The sequence below is a fragment of the Echinops telfairi genome, unplaced genomic scaffold (genome assembly GCF_000313985.2).
Source record: "Echinops telfairi isolate 266 unplaced genomic scaffold, ASM31398v2 ScPeMD7_23;HRSCAF=83, whole genome shotgun sequence".
In the NCBI taxonomy this organism is placed as follows: Eukaryota; Metazoa; Chordata; class Mammalia; order Afrosoricida; family Tenrecidae; genus Echinops; species Echinops telfairi.
Window position 1 is genome coordinate 56749513 of NW_022103920.1, and position 15212 is coordinate 56764724.

The 15212-nt window shown below is 42.2% G+C and overlaps 1 protein-coding gene and 1 non-coding gene across 2 annotated transcripts in view; both read left to right on the forward strand.

The window, feature by feature from the left end:
• CDK14 (cyclin dependent kinase 14) overlaps positions 1-15212 on the forward strand; it is a 658689-nt gene that overhangs the window by 57130 nt on the left and 586347 nt on the right. The window lies entirely within an intron of this gene.
• LOC115869315 lies at positions 13248-13430 on the forward strand. The gene has a single exon (XR_004046127.1). It is a non-coding gene; the product is annotated as a U2 spliceosomal RNA (small nuclear RNA).

Consider the following 15212-nt stretch of genomic DNA (forward strand, 5'->3'; position numbering starts at 1 on the left):
TACAGAAGTCACAGAAGAAAACTCTGGGCATCTTCCTTGTTCGTTTAAAGGTCACAATCCATGCGCGATACCACTTAATGTTTTTAGACGGCTATGATTTATTTATTGTTCCAAAACTTCCAACTCATTGCCATAAAGCAGACCTTGAGTCGTAGTGACCTTAGAGAACAGAGTAGAGCGGCCCCTGGGGGTTGCGGAGGCTGTAGATCTTTATGGACGTAGAAAGCCTTGTCTTTCTCTTTTGGAGCAGCTGCTGGTTGTGAGCACTGACCTTGTGGTTAGCAGCCCTGTGTGTAACCCACTATGCCACCCGGCCTCCTGAGGAGCAAAAATGCCCAAACCTTCTGCTATCAGATATATAGTATGCCTATTTCACTATACATAGGGATGGTCTTTAATTCATTGGCCAAAGAAGACAAAGAATGCTCTTTTTAAAAGCATGTTGTTCTTTTAATTCCCCTTCTGCGGTCAGCCACCCCGAGAATAACTAGCAGTCACTTACTAGACTTCTTGTAAGCAGATCACTGATCTGGGAAGTGCTTGCGTAGCCTCAGAAAGGGTCTGTTCAATGGAGAAGAAAATCACAACTGACATTTCTAGGTGGGGTCAGTGGTTAAGAGCCGGCTTTTTGACAGTCATGTGCACTGTGGGTGCCTCCCACCCGTTAGCAAAATGAAGGCTGGCATCTTTTTATTTCTTTAGCCGAGCCGCTGTTTGCCTAAGCAGTCAGAGAAAGGCAATTCCACCGCACTTCGTGATCCACGAAGACGCTCATGTCATGGGCGCCTCCAGTCCTGGAGTTAGCAGTTTGTATAAAGACGGCAGTGAAAGCTTGGGTTCCCTAATTACTGAGAGGCAGGCTGACAGTGTGAAGAACCTTCCCCCTCCTGTAAGCCCCCTCCTGCTAGAGATGATTCTTAATGGTCGACTGTGCATGAAGGGTCTTCAGCTTAAAACCAGACCCTATTTTGATGGACTGAATTTTAAATTAGTTGCAAAGTAGGTATTGCTTAGCTTTTAATTTTCCCTTGTTTTTCCCCCACAAAGCCTTTTTCCTTTCTACATTAAAAAAAGGAAAATATAATGTGTATACACGGTACAAAAGAACATACAATAGAAGTCTTTCTCTTGCTCCCCCCAGTCTCAAGTACCCCTTGTCAGAGATACTAATCAACAGCAGTTTAGAAATTTCTCCCAAACAATACCTGTCCTTAGACGTCTTCCCATCTCTTTTGTATACCAGCAAGGTCTATATTTTTTCCTTTATAACATTGCTTCTGGGACAGAACCAACATGATGCCATTCACAACAGGTATTCTAAACTTGCATTCCATTACTGGTGAACACAGCCTTCTGACTCATATGACCCTCTGTACAACTGAGCGAAGCACTGCCCAGGCCGCACCCCCCTCCCAGTTGTCCTTATGGTTGAGCCCATTGTTGCAGACACGGTGTCAGTCCATCTCGTTGAGGGCCTTCCTCTTTTTCACTGCCCTTGAACTGTACCAAGCACGATGCCTTCTCCAGGGACTGGTCGCTCCTGCCGACATGTCCAAAGCCTGTCCAATAGAGAGATGTTCATGTGTCAGAAAACCCCAGAAGGAGAAAGGCGTAGAGAAACAGACGTGTAGGTAGGTAGTGTGTGAACCAGTGCACCCTCTTTCAACGTGTAGGTGTACATTTGGATCCCTGGTGGTGCTGTCAGGTATGAGCTGGATTGCTAGCAGCAAGATGTGCAGTTCAAATCCACACACTCTTCCCGAGACCCCAAAGTTGCATCCCAGTGCAGACTAGCTCTGTGGAGAACATACGTGGGCAGATTTTGGAAATGCTAGGAATCTTAGTATTACTTTTCTGTTGCTGGCAGAAATTGTTCGATGGGGGCACTGTTCTCAATTTTGAAAGCATTTCCTTATGCCCTGTCTTGCAAGACTGCTGACATAAGAAAATAGGAAATAGATTGACAGTCTCCACAGAGGAAAGACATTCTAGTGTAATATTCCTACTTTATCCTTAGCTAGAAAAGTCTCCTGAAATGCCGTACTCCTCAAGCAAGGGGGTTTACCTTCCTGGAAAACCCACATGGGGGAGTTCTCAGTCAAGGAACTTGAAACCTGATGGGGAAAATCTGGGAGTCAGACTGCGGCCTATTTATGGCCTCAGCTTCAAGCCTGCCATTTTATGCTTTGCTTTGTATGGCTGGGCCTGGAGCTCTGCAAACTGCATTTCCCAGACTTCTTTGTTAGTTTTGGGCAGTAGGAAATAATGGGGGAAGGACTGACATGTAGGAAGAAATGGGGAGAAAGAATTTTGCTGTTTTCAATTTCTGTTAGCATTTCTCTTGTGATAGAAGCCAGCCTATCTTTTCTTATAAAGATGTTTAGGACCAACCTTGCCATGACCCCAACTGAGGCCCAAGTGTCGGTTGTAGACTATCCCTTCCCCTCTCCGAATGCTAGTCACAGTTTTCTTTTGAACACACAGGTGCTGGGAATCCCACCTCTTCGCTTTTGTTTTTCAGCCCTAAGGATTGTAGCTGCTTCTGGCAGTTACTAAAGTGGGAATTGTCTCTCTTACCAATTTCAGACTTCCAGCGGCTGTGTAACCAGTTTCCTGTGTTAAATCCCTGCCATTTAAAATACCTAGTGCCTGAGGTTTCTGCTTTTCCACTGACTGAAACAGTTACTGAGATTTCTATGCACTTCATTCCTCATAATTACAGTGACATGTTTCTAAGATATTTTTTCCTTCTTACGAGATAATATTCTTATAAGGAGGTCACTGTTCTGTGCTCCATTTGACCCTTTGTCCAAAAGAGTAGTGTTTTTCTTAGTTTTTTATTCACAGGAATGCAACGGAACTCAATACTGTCAAGTCAATTCTGGTTCATGGCAGCCCTATAGGACCGAGTAGTCTAGGACCCAGTAGAAGTGGTCCCTTGCGTTTCGGAGGCTGTCAGTTTTTACAGGAGCAGGCAGCCTCATCTTTCTCCCCAGGTGCAGCTGGTGGGTTCAAACTGCTGACCTTGCTATTAGCAGGCCACCACGCCCCCAGGGCTCCTTTCTCCACTATGCAGTAGTTGACTGCATACCATGGAGCTGGCCTCAGGGAGTGGACTTGGAGGATCCCAGGGGCGCAGGTCCTGTGGAATGAATGCCTGAGTAGTCTCCGGTAGCCTGTTTAAGCTCGGCATTTCTCCTGGGTGCCCTCCTACAGGCACATGCTCTCTCTGTCTCTGGCTCTACCAGCTTTTGCCTTAGCAGCTTCTGGTTGAGCGTCTTCTGCATACTCAGGGGCTTCATAAAGTTCGTGGAGAAATGGAGTGAAAAGAAACTTGGATTTCTCCATGAGCTTTTTGAAGCCCACCTGTGCTTGCTCATGGTCTCACAGATACTCCTCAGCAGCAAGCAGCTCCGACCTGCACTTAACTTTCTCCCATCTTCTTTGATTTTTTCTAAGACATTTACTTCTGCTCTGCCATCTGCTTTATTTTCCTATCTTATTCCCAAGCCCCAGTACCCTCTTTTTTTAAATTATCCCCAATTGAGGTAATTCACAGTTTATCTGTATTAAAATTCAAAGGACGTGCTGAAAATGTTTATCTGCTAAATTGTTTGAATTTCAAGAAAGGGAAACTCCTGTATAGGGAAACATAATTATATCAAGTTATGAATCAAGTGGGCATTTTATAGAGCAGAGGAAAACAGCAAGTGAGTTCATTAATGGTACTTCTGTTCTACAGGTAAATAAGTTAATTAAGCATTTCTAGTTGTATTGGTAGGGTTGATATGCATTTCTTTAGTAAACACTTATTGTAGTGTTTTGTTTACATACCCCTCTATCCGGTAGGGTGCACTGGGGATGGAAAATGGGTAAAATGACATTGCTCTTAGGTTTTTATTATGTACCTGGGGAGATAGAACACATACATTAGGTAGCTAAGGAACCAAAATAAGTATAAAATGATGTGATGGAAACTGCCCTTCCATGTGCATCGTGGAGCAGGTCACAGTGGTGCTGTCTGTGCAGGGCACTTGTGGCGCCTTATTTAATTCGTACAGTTCTGAAGTGGTTACTTGAGTCAGACCTATTTGGTAAGTGATGAATCCGAGGCTGAGAGGTTAAATCACTGGCCCAAGAACATCTAGCCACAGAGGGACAGACGTTAGGAATGACACCCTTGGCGGGTTGGTAGACGTGAGGTTGCATGTGTGTAGGAGTTGAGATAGGTGGGCTAATTTTCATTTGCTCCTTGAGTTTCCTCTCCATTTCCTCTGTGCCCTGGGCAGCTGACCTTTCGGGAGTACTATGCCAGTGGCCTTTGGCTTTCAGCTGGACTTGGCCAATGGGAAGAACTCAGGAGGTCTCCAGGGCAGTTAGAGAATTAAGTTAGTGCTGATTCCTCCAGCTCTTATCTGTTGGGTTACCTGTTGCATCATTATTCTCTCTCGGTTGGAATTCCAGAAATCTCTTGCTTTAATTTTTTCCTTCTTACAAGATCATATTCTTATAAAGAATATTTATTTTGCTTTTGTTGCCCAAATACACAGCAAAAACAACTACAATTCAACAGTTTCTACATGTATTGTCCACTGGCATTACTTATACTCTTCCAGTTTTGTAAGCATTCTCCACCATCCTTTGCTGAGTTGTTCCGCCCCAACCAAAACCAATTCCCTGCCAGCTAAGATTCCCATCTAATCTTTCAGGGTGTTGTCATCTATTTGATCCCATTTGTATAGTTCCTCGGAGCCCTGGTAGTGTAGTGGCTGTGCGTTGGGCTGTGATCTGCAAGGTCAACAGTTCAAAAGCCAACCAGCTTCTCCTTAAAGAGTTCTTCTTGGAAACATACAGAGCAGTCCTGCCTGCCCCGGGCTTGCTAGGAGTTGGCATGGACTCGATAGCAGTGAGTTTATAGTTCCTAAAACAGCACAATGCTCTTAGCAGATATTTTTAACTAGTTAGCTAAAGGTGTTTCTTGATGAAATTTAATTTGAATAGTGTCTCCAATGTCAGTGTATCATGTGTTTTTGAGAGAGACCCTAACGGATATGGGGAATCCTTAGGAGAGACTCTTTGTTTCTCCCCTCGCCTCCTCTTCTTCTTCAGCGTATTCTGCATAAAATCCATTGTCATTGGGTTGACTTTGCTTCCTAGCAACTCTCTTGGGCAGAGTACAACTGCCTCGTAGAGCTTCCAGTTACTGGACTGTAATCTTGACCAAAGCAGGCATCTTCTCCCCACAGAGCGACAGGTGGGTTTGGATGAACAGCCAAATGCTGACCCACATCACGGCCCCTCTGTTTAGCCCAGAGGCAGACAAAGAGCTAAGATACAGTCCCTTCTCTCATGGTGCCCCTTTGGGTTTCCAAGACTGTAAACTCTTTACAGGAACATACAGACTCATCTCCCTTCTGCAGAGTGGCTGCTGGGTTTGAACCACGGACCCTGTAGGTAGCAGCTCACTGTGTAGCTCATTACTCCAACCGGAGTTCCTGTTCTTTCTAAAATTGTCCTCTGACCAGTATTAAAAAAAATTATTTTTTTTCTTTATTTGGTGTAATAAAACAACACCATAGAAGGGTAAAGTATATATGTATTTAAAAATTTTAAATGACTAAAGGGAAATTTAACTTTTAGAATTATCATATTCACCTAATAGGTAAGTTAATTATCAAAGATGCCTTATCAAGTACAAAGATTTATTTACATATTTATTTTCCACATAAAATTTTTGACTGCTGTGCTGGGATTTAGATGTATGTGAAGTTTTGGAAAGTCTGCCGAGTTTTTGTGCTCTGCCAATGCTCATTTCCTGCCCTGTTTTAAGGGCTTGGTCAATTAGACAAGTACCAAGCATCAAAAGCTCAAACAGGAAAAGGAATTACTTCCGGACTGAACTCCCCATTCTCATATGCAAAGTTCAGGTTCCAATCCTGAGAAAAGGTTTCTTTGAACTAATCAGTGTCAAGGGCAGACACCGACTCTCTTGCCAAATACACTTAAGCTTAATTAATCACTTCATGAATCACATACTTGCGTAGGACTGGCTAATCTGAGTTGAAATACACACTGACAGTCACGTATAAAACATTTCTGTTTTATAATTTTACAGGAGTAATTTGCCCAATTACTCCCCCCACAACCCCACCCCAAATTAAGGAAACTGAACTCATCAGAAATGCATATTTAAAGTGTGAACACATTTTTGAGATGTTAATGTTGTTGCTTGCCTCTGAGTCGGCAAAGAACCATTCTTTCAGGACTTCCTGTGGACACCAATTATTCTGCCAAGGGGTCTGACATCCTGGGATTTTGCCAAACCGCCTTTAGGGTTGACTCATGCTGAAGCTCCCCTCCCGTTTCCATTGCTCTGTTGAACTCCTTTGCTTCAGTGTATCTGACTGTTGAGCAGAATACATAAATCCCGCCCAGATTCACCCAACTCTAAGCCTTGTATTCCTTTGAACATTTATTTCAACTCTTTTGTGCTTTCGAGTACTGAGCCTCTCTCTGCTGCCTAGCGATCTTCAGAGATGGACTAGCCCTGCTTTTAAAGCACTTAAAGCTCCCTGGGGAAAAGTCCCTTGCCACTTCCAGGCGCAATCACTACAGATTCCAGTTGGAAAGCACTTGCTTTTGGAGCCAAATGCTCACCCCTTTCTTCCAGGGCTCCATTTGGCTCATTCATCAGAGTAATGTGTCTTGAACGTGAATGCATTTGAGTTCCAGTGGGGGAGTGTTTTAATTATGATTCAATATTCTATCATAGGTTTGGGCTCGTTATTACTTTGATATCTGTATCTAAGCACTTCTTGTGTACACAGTGGCCCAAAAAAATCTTCCTTCACCTCAATCGAAGTGGACAGGTGCTTCTCTGTTTTGATTCTGAAGAACACTTACTTAGCACTTCTGGGTCCGATCGTGCTGTTCCACAGACACATTCCAGTCAGAAGTATTCTCCAGGTAATTCAAAGCTTCTAGCGTGACTATAAAAGTGAGAAAGCTTGCAGGATGACTTCCTAATGAAAGAAAAATGCATAAAGATCATAAACAAGAATTAAAAAAAATCATTTTATTGGGGGCTCATACAACTCTTATCACAATCCATCCATCCATCCATTGTGTCAAGCACATTTGTACATTTGTTGCCATCATCATTCTCAAAACATTTTCTTTCTACTTGAGCCCTTGATAGCAGCTCCTCATTTTCCCCCTATCCCTTCTGCCCCCTCCCCCATGAACCCTTGATAATTTATAAATTATTATTATTTTGTCATATCTTACACCATCCAACATTGCCCTTCACCTACTTCTCTGCTGTCTGTCCCCCAGGGAAGAAGTTATATGTAGATCATTGTGATTGGTTCTCTGTTCCTCTCCCACCTTCCCCTTCCCCTCCTGGTATCACTACTCTCATTATTGGTCCTGAGGGGTTTATCTGCTGAATTCCCTGTGTTTCCAGTTCTGATCTGTACCCAGTGTACATCGTCTGGTCTAGCTGGATTTGTAGGGTAAATTGGTATCATGATAGTTGGTGGGGGTGGTGGGGAGGGTGAGGAAGCATTAAAGAACTAGGGGAAAGTTGTATTTTTCATGGGCGTTATACTGCACCCAGACTGGTTCGTCTCCTCCCCATGACCCATCTGTAAGGGGATGTCCGGTTGCCTACAGATGGGCTTTGGGTCTTCACTCCGCACTACCCCTCATTCACAATGATAAGATTGTTTGTTCTTTGATGCCTGATACCTGATCTTATGGATAGCTCATGATCACACAGGCTAGTGTGCTTCTTCCATATGGGCTTTGTTGCTTCTCAGCTAGATGACCATTTGTTTATCTTCAAGCTTTTGAGACCCCAAATGCTTTATCTTTTTATAGCTGGGCACCTTCAGGTTTCTTCACCACATTTGCTTATGCACCCACCTTGTCTTCAGCGATGGTGTTAGAAAGGTGAGCATCATGGAATGCCTGGTTAATAGAACAAACTGTTCTTGCATTGAGGGAGTACTTGAGTAGAGGTCCAATGTCCATTGCTACCGTAATACTAAACCTATAAATATATGCACATAGATCTGTTTCTCCATTGTCATATATAAATATATTTACATATGTACGTGCCTTCATTTAAGCCCCTATAAATGCCCTTTGCCTCCTAGTTCTTTCATCTATTTCCTTTTATTTTCCTCTTGTCCCACTATCATGCTCAGCCCTCATTTGGGTTTCAGTAATTCCTCTCGGTTACATTGCCCTTGATCACTCCCTACCAGGTCTCCTACACCCTCCTCACCATCGATTTTGGATATCTTGTTGTTCCCTTGTCCCCGACTTTGTTAACATCCATTTCCTTTTCTCCGCCTCCCCCTCTCCCATGTGACCCCGGAATCTTTGGCCCCGTTGTTTTCTCCTCCAGTTTGCTTATTCCACCTATCTTATCTAGATAGACCTGCAGAGATAATAATATGCACAAAAAACAAGACAGAGCAAAACAATGTAACAAAAGGAAACAACAACAACAAACCAATGACAAAGGAAAGAAGCCTGTAAATACTTACAGGTCTGTTTGTTGACCTTTAGGAGTGTTTTCCAGTTAAGTCTGATGGGGTGCCACACCCTGGTTCCAAAGTTTATTTTTGGTATTCCCTGGGAACTTCATTGCTCTGTTCCCCTTGTTGTTCTATTGTATATCCTTAGTGTTTCGCTTCAGTGTCAGATCGGATGCAGTTCCTACACTGTGTCTCGAGTGTTGTCCCTGGTAGTACTTGGGTTTGTGAGGGACATCGTGCCTCGTAGTGGGGCCGGCCCTATGGTCCTCTCTGTGCATTGGCTGCTCTGAGCGGGATATTGTTCTCGGGGCTCGGTGGGCCAGGATGTGCTCCACTCTCTCTTCCTCTTCCTTAATTTGCTCCTGTGTGCTCTGATCAGACATGTTCCTGTCCCTGAGCTATAGCTTCAGTGTTGTACCCTGAAGTGAATTCTTCTGCAAGGAGGAGGGCTGTCTACATAGTTGGGATTGGGGCCAGCCTCTTAGACCTCTCTATTTGTTCCATGCTTCATGCCGATATGTTACATTCACGTCTTGGAGCACTGGTCCCTCTTTCCCTGTGGAGATATAAACAAAACCCACCCCTTGGGTGGGTTAGTGTCCTGTTCCCCTGCTACCCATGTCTTTTTTCTTCTTTTTTCACCCCTCACTTTTAGTTGGCTGCCCTGGATTTGGTCTGGCCCCTGCCATACTACCTGGACCTCACCCCCGGAATGTTTGTATACTGTTGCCTTTTCCCTATGCCCCTTTTGCATTTTTAAGCTTGCCTCAGTGGACTCGTGTTGTACTTGTCCATTTGTGCTTGGCTTAGTTTGCTTAGCATAATTTCCTCCAGTTTTTCCCATGCGGAAATGTGCTTCATGCGTTCCTCACTGCTTTTTAGGGATGATTAGTACTCCATTGTATATATGTACCACCGTTTTTTAATCCATTCATCTGTTGCAATTGTGAACTGTGCAATTGTGAACTGTGCCGTGATGAACATTGGAGCACAGATGTCTGGCTGTGGTTAGTTTCTCGCCTCTTCTGTGTATGCCCAGTCGGGGTATTGCTGGGTCCTATGGTAGCTCAATTTCCATCTGCTTTAGAAATCACCAAATCGATTTCCATAGCGGCTGTGCATACCTACAGGCCCACCAGCAGTGAATGAGAGTTCTTGTCTCCCCACAGCCTCTCCAACACTTGTTATTTTCTGTTTTCTTGAATTGGGCCATCTTTGAGGGTGTTAGGTGGTACCTCATTGGTGTTTTAATTTGCATTTCTATTATGGTTAATGATTGGGAACATTTTCTTATATGTTTATTGGCCATTTGAATTTCTGCCCTATTGAAACTTCTGTTCAGGTTTTTTTCCCACCTCCTCAGTGGACAATTAGTTTTTTTTCTTTTAGGACTCTAGCAGAATACTCTAGAATTTGGTAATAAGTCCTTTGTCTGATGTGTCATTGCTAAAGATGTTCTCCCAGTCGGTGGGCTCTCTTATTACTCTTTTGGTGAATCCTTTCAATGTACGCAGGTGTTTTATCTTCAGTACATCCCATTTGTCAATTTGGGACTCATCTGTATTTGTGTCCTTTCCAATTTTCTGATACCTTATCTTTTCCCAGTGCCAAAGTTCTCAGATTTGTCCCAATTCCCTCATTAATGGCCCTAATAGTTTGAGGGTTTACCTCTTGGTCTGTGATCCACCATGAGTTTATTTTTGTGCATAGAGTGAGATAAGGGAGGGGATCTGCTTCCCACTGGATATTTTTTTTGGCACTTATCAAAGATCAGTTCTCTGTATGCTGACGATTTTTTTTCTGGGTTTTCAGTTCTTTTCCATTGTTCTGAGCATCTGTCATTGAACCAATACTATGCGACCACTGTGGCTATATAACATGTGCCAAAGTCGGGTAAATCAAGCCTTCCCATTCTGTCCTTCTTGAGGAATTCTTTGCTCATTTGGTGCTTCTTCCTTCTCCATATGACGTTGGTAACAGTTTTTCCAATTCTTTGAAGGAAAATGATAGTAATTGTATCGGGATAGCATTGAACTTATATAGTGCCTTGGGCGGAACTGACATCTTTACTATATTGAGTCTTCCAGTCCACAAGCATGCAATATTCTTCTATTTGTTGAGGTCACTTTTGCTTTCTCGTAATAGTGTTCAGTAGTTTTCCTCATATAAATCTTTTGTTCTTTTAGTCAATTTGTGCTTGACTATTGTGAAGGATACCACCTTTTGAACTCCTCTTCTGTGGTCTTGTCCGATGTGTATAGCAGTCTGATAGACTTCTGTCTGTTGATCTTGTATCCTGCCACTCTGTCATATTCTTCTATTGCTTCAGTACTCCCTTTGTGGAACTTTTGGGATTTTCCATATATAAAATCATATCATCTGCAAATAACGATAGTTTCACATCTTCCTTCCCCAATTGAATACCTTTGATGTCTTTTCTTTGCCTTAGGCTGTTATCTGAGACCTCCAATACGATGTTAAATAAGAGTGGGGACAAGGGGGACCCTTGTCTGGTCTCCTTTTTTAGTGGGATTCTTTACATGTGTTCTGCATTGACTACCATGTTGACTGTTGGTTTCTCATATATAGCTTGTAGTATATTGAGGAATTTTCCTTCCATGCCTATCTTCTCAAGTGTCTTAAACAGGAATTGGTGTTGGATGTTGTCGAGTGCTTTTTCCACATGTATCAATATTATCATGTGGTTCTTATAGTTTTTCATGTCAGTGTGGTGAATGATACTAATGGTCTTTTATTTGTTGAACCATGTCTGCATCCCTTGTATGAATCCAACTTGGTCATGGTGAATTATTTGTTTTACATTCTTTTGTATTCTATTGGCCAGTATTTTGTTAAGGATTTTTGCATCAATGTTTATTAGGGATATTGATCTGTAGTTCTCGATTCTTGTGGGATCCTTGCTCGGTTTCAGTATCAGAGTTCTACTTGCTTCATAGAAAAAGTTCAGGAGTTTGCTGTCTTTTTCTATGTTTTGGAAGAGTTTGTGTAGGATTGGTGTCAGTTTTTCCCTGTGTGCTTGGTAGAATTCTACTGTGAAGCCTTCTGGTTTCCAGGGGATTTTTTTGTTGGTAATCCCTTCATGATCTTATCTATTTCTTCTATTGCTATGGGTCTATTGACATTCTTGACGTCCATCGGGAGGGATTGTTTTTACAAGAATTTGTCTATGTCTTCCAAGTTGTTGAAAGTGTTTTTTTTTTTGTGTGTGTGTGTGTGTGTGGTGTATGTATCCGTTAAATACACATACTCAAATAACAGTGGTGGAAGTACCAGTCCATTTCATGTAAAAGATTACAACTAAAATACAACCCAACATCGCCTCTCATGGCCTTTTGACGAAGATCAAGTGTAGTATCTGTTCTTATCAGTTTACAGTACAACACAACAACTCATTGGTTATATACACCTCCTTTTTTTGACATTCGGGAGCCATTGTTGTGTGGTGGTTAAAATGCTCAGTGGTTAACCTGATAGTTGTTACTCAAACCTACTACCAGCTGTTTGGGGGAGACAGAAGGCAGTCTGCTTCTGTAAAGGTTTCATGACTTGGATACTTTCTGGGGGCAGGTCTTCCTTGTCCTCTAGGGTCGCTATGAGTTGGGATTGACTGAGTGGCAGTGGGCTTGCGGGATTAGTTTTGTTGATACCAGCCATATAAAACAGTTACTTCCCAAAGTGGGCAATATTGCCCCACAGGGGGTATTGGAACAATCCAAAGGGGCTGCAAAAGTAGTTACCCACACTTGATCCTGGATAATGGGCTGTAGTACAAAAGGTTTTATTTGCCAGGGAGGTGCTGAGTAATTTATTCTGAAAAGAGGGCGATGGCCCCAATAAGTTTGGAAAACGATGACATAAAGTGTAAATTTCAATACTGGCAGAAAAATAGATATCAAAACTATTTCCTAAAAAAACACACAAAAAACCCCCCAATTTATAGAGAGAAATTAGTGCTACAAACATTTGGTTAATTTTTTTACCTGTCCATTTGGCAGTCACAGGAAACTCTTCATTTCTTGAAGTGAAACTTTCAGCGACCCTGACTAACTGTGACACAGGCTTGGATGTGAATCATGTGCAGAGTTAAGATAGCAAGAATTGAAGAACAATAGTATAACGGGTTCTGTCCTTTATTTCTGCATTAAACAAACAACAACAACAACAACAAAAATTTGCACTTGCTTTTGGGTTTCTGCATATACTGGCAAATATTTTATTATTCCTTTGAATGCTCCACAGTCTTTCCTCTTAGGCTGCTCTTTATACTTTTGCTTGACAAAGGAGAGATAGCCTGGTGTTCATGTGCTGGTCATTCTCAGTGTGATGTGGTCCACAGGAGTCCCCAGATTGCTGACAGAATATCATTTGAAAGATGAATCTACACTTCTGAGTAGGTAGGTGATAAAGATATCTGGGGGAAGTTTTATGAACCCCCAAAGAGGGCAATAATCCATTTTAGTTCATGGCATTTTTTAGGCCTTATTATGTTCCTGTCCCAAAGGAATGAACTTTATGTCTCCTTGCTGATCTGTCTGCAAGAAACAACGGAATTTTAAGGCAATGTAGTTTATTTCTATTCAATAAATGTAAGTTTCTTGTGGAAATTGTAGGCATTTGAAATAACTTCTTAAAAGTACACGTAGTTTAATTCTGTGAATTGCCAGAAATAATCTTATTAAAATCACTTCTCGGCCTTTTGGCTGAGATCAAGTGTAGTATCTGTTCTTATCAGTTTAACATATGATACGTCCTCTATCCGAGGACAATATATTAAATGGATTTTTGGAATTAGGAGATAGAATAGGAACTTGCTTCGTCCACTCCACGCATCGGCCTGCGGGGGGTGGGAGTGGGGGAATAATCATATTAAAATAAGAGTGTGGAATCCTTTGGCCTGCAAAGATACTACCTTGAGTTGCAGACCACCCACTGTCATTGAGTGCTTTCCTACTTAGAACAACCTGCACGAGGTGTTTGACCCTGTAAATCTTTACAGGAGAGACAGCCTCATCTCTCGTCTACAGAGTTGCTGGTGTGTTCGAACTGCTGACCTTGCGCTTAGCAACCAAATGCCTAACCTACGGCACAATAAAGGCTTCTTGAATGGCAGTATAATTAGCCAAACATGAAAAGAAAAGAAATTTCTGAGAAAAATCTTCATACTTGTGAAATTTTCTTATTTTGTTCAGATATTTCCTATTGTATCCAGATCTCGCTTTGCTGTGTGATAAAGATAATGCAAAAGAATATGTAGGACTCTTGTCTTCAGGAAGCTTCTGCAAACAATAATTGAAGGCAGAAATCAAGCAACTAAGAAAAATCAAACCAAACCAACTGCCACCTAGTGGCTGCCAACTCACAGCAAGCCTCTAAGACAGGAAAGAACTGCCCCTGCGAGTTCCCGAGACTGTCACTTTGTGGGGTAGAAAGCCCTGTCCTTCTTCTGAGGACTGTCTGGTGGTTTTGAACTGCTGACCTTTTGGTTCGCAGCCCAACCCACAAAAAGGCTTCCCGAGTAGAGCAAAGGGGTGTGGGAAAGTTCCAAGTAGTTTGGAAGGAGCTCCCTAGTAAATCAGGGGGTCTTTGGAGGTGGGTGGAATTCTGAAGCCGCGGAATCATTATATGAATTTATCTGTATATAAATTTACTTATTTACACATTTGAAAACCAAAATCCCACTGCCATCGAATAAATTCCAATTGATAGCAACCCTATTTAGGGTTTCCGAGACTGTAAATCTCTACGGGAGCAGACAGCCTCATCTTTCTCCCGAGGAGCAGCTGCTGGGCTTGAACCATGGACTTTACAGCTATCAGTCCAACACTAACTCAACAACATCACCAGAGCTCTTTTATACTTGAGGGGCCATCAAAAAGTTCTTGAAAATTTTCCATGAACTTTTAATTCCATTTTTCCATGAACTTTTCCTGTATATATACATTTACACACTTGCCATTTATACGTACTTATGACGTGTGTGTATATACAAGTGGATATATCTGTACATGCATACACATACATGAAAGAGTCTCAGAAATTTCATGTGAAAATGGAATGAAAAGATAATGGACTTTTACCATGCACTCTTTGAAGCCCCTCTTGTGTGTATGCATTGTGTGTGTATTTAAGTAAATCAGTGTGCTATACAGTAAAGGCTGAACTTTTAAAATTTGGACTGGGGTTGAGTTTAAAGTTTAGAGAGGATTTTCTAAGGAAATTGATGGCACACATGACATAAAGGAAATGACCTCTTTGGGAAAAAATAATGTCAAATGATGGTGATGGCCTTGTGTGTACAGAGTCAAACTGCTCCCTAATGTTTTTCCAGGCTCTGATCTTTGGGAAGCATATTGTTTTGGCCTTACTTGTTAGACTCCTGCGGGTGGGTTTGAATTGCCCACTTTTGGGCTAGCAGTGCGGCTTAACCAGCAGGGTCACCGTGAATCAGAACCAACATAGTGGCAATTAGCAACAGCAACAGTGGGTAATGTACGTCTTTAATGATAGACTCACTTTTTATTGAGCACATAGCGTGTTTTGTTAGTCCTGGTGTACTAGACAAACAAATTCATAGACACTCATATGTGTATCAGAAAGAGCTTTATATAAACAGTAATTGTACATTTAAGAAAACATTCCAGCCCA